General features: G+C 44.6%; 1 protein-coding gene across 1 annotated transcript in view; it reads right to left on the bottom strand.

The window, feature by feature from the left end:
- The window catches only part of ANKRD31 (ankyrin repeat domain 31), a 220,080-nt gene that overhangs the window by 79,296 nt on the left and 138,750 nt on the right, over positions 1 to 2,034 (bottom strand). The window lies entirely within an intron of this gene.

Genomic DNA, 2,034 nt, shown 5'->3' with positions numbered 1-2,034 from the left:
TAGCCATTTCTGTATTACCTTTAGCAAAACTTTACTCGCATGAGATATCAATATAGTCTGATGTTGTTGTTGTTCTTGTTGTTAAGTGCCCTTGAGTTGATTCTGACCCATAGCGATCCTGTAGAAGGTTTCTAAGGAGCAGCTGGTGAGCTTGAACCACTGACCTTGCAGTTCAAACAACTTTGCAGTCTGACGCATTAGCCCACAGCGCCATACCAGGACTCCGAGTCTGACACAGAGGGGTCTTTTTCTGAGGGAATTTGGTCTGGTGCTTTTGAGTCAAGAAGACATTCTTACCTTTCCCACCTGTGTCCTCTCTGGGCCCTATTGAAGCCAGAGTAGGTTAAAAGGAGGGCATAGGACAAGGATTTACTCCAGCCCTGTTGGCTTCTCCTTTCCCCCACTGCTCTAAGGAGCACAGGGCCTCCAAGCAGCATCACCCCTGACTGAGCCTCAAGAAGCTAGGCCGACAGGAGAGCTCCACCTCCTCGTGCTTTAAAAAAGGCCTGAGGTTCATAACCACATCCTCATGTTAGATCCTTACATAGCCACCTCTCGCAGACGTTAGGGACAACAGAGCAGGAGCTGCTATCTGAAATCCACAGCCTTTTCCTCTCCACGGGGTCGTCACATGACATGTCTTAAGATCTACTGTGTACATCCAGATCAACAGCTAGTCCCCTGCTAAGGCTGTGCAGGTGTTCTAGTCTTGACATACATCTTTGGTATGTGCCTTTGGGTATACCCGTCCCTATCTGAGCTTCAATGTGTACATATGTATAATGGGAGGTGGGTGGGCTATCCGCCAGTCTGTGGTCTTGATACCACATGATGGAGGTGGTGTCCTGTATCTGAGTGATGACCTACCTGCTCCAGAAAACGAACCCAGCACAGCATGCATTTCTCTTTCCCTGTGTAATGTCTGCTTATAGATGCTTCTTTCTTTGCAAAGGTATGTGGTAGAGGCGTCAAGAGACATGGATTCCTACCCCCAAAATGGGCTCCCTGTTGTCCCCCGACCCCATCCTCTTTAATGTCCCAGGTCCTGAGTTCCTTGGGTTGTACATTTTATTTCAAAGCACAATAAATCTATATTTTTGTATACAGTAAAAAAATAAAAAGAACACCAAGGTGGAGAAGGTAAAAATGTCACTCAGCATATCTTCCAGCTCCATCCATATTGTTGGTGTTATTAAGTGTAGATGACAGTTTCGACTCATAGCGACCCTGTCTAAGGTTTCCAAGGAGCGACTGGTGAGTCTGAGCTGCCGATTCTGCCGTTCAAACTGACCTTGTAGTCAGGTGCTTATCCTATAGCACCACACCAGGACTTCATATTGTAGCATGTTTTAAAACTTCATTTATCCTACTGGCTAAGTAGTATTCCATTGTATGTATGCACCACTTTTGTTTATCCATTCATCCATTGACTAACATTTAGGCTGTTTCCACCTTTTGGCTATTTTGAAATGTCCTGCAATGAACACTAGTTTGCAAGTCTCTGCTTTCAAGTCTTTTGGATATCTATATGTAAGGTCAGGTCATATAAGGGGCCATTTGAGTTACGATGTTGAAGGAGTATATTCGAAGTATCATGGATGCCAGAAGAACAAACCAATCTGTGTTAGAAGAAACCAGAATGTTCTAAGAAGCTAGACTTCATCACCCATATTTCAGATATTAATCAGGAGGGATCAATCCCTGGAGAAGAACGTAAAGCTTGGTAAAGTGGAGGGTCAGAGGAAAAGAGAAAGACTCCCCGTGAGATAGATTGACACAGTGGCAGCAGCAATAGGCTCAAACATAACGACAATTGTGAAGATGGCACAGGATCAGGCAGTGTTTCGTTCTGTTGTACATAGGATAGCTATGCATCAGAACCAACTGGAAGACACTAACAACAACAATATGGAGTCCTTGGGTAGGCACTGGGCTGCTAAGCATAGATCAGCAGTTCAACACTACCAGCCACTCCAAAGGAGAACAATGAAGCTCTCGTCTCCCATAAAAATTTAGAGTCTATAAGCTTGTATT

Source organism: Chrysochloris asiatica, unplaced genomic scaffold, assembly GCF_000296735.1.
Source record: "Chrysochloris asiatica unplaced genomic scaffold, ChrAsi1.0 scaffold00275, whole genome shotgun sequence".
In the NCBI taxonomy this organism is placed as follows: Eukaryota; Metazoa; Chordata; class Mammalia; order Afrosoricida; family Chrysochloridae; genus Chrysochloris; species Chrysochloris asiatica.
The sequence above is the reverse complement of the archived record's forward strand: the minus strand, read 5'-3'. Positions and strand labels throughout refer to the sequence as shown.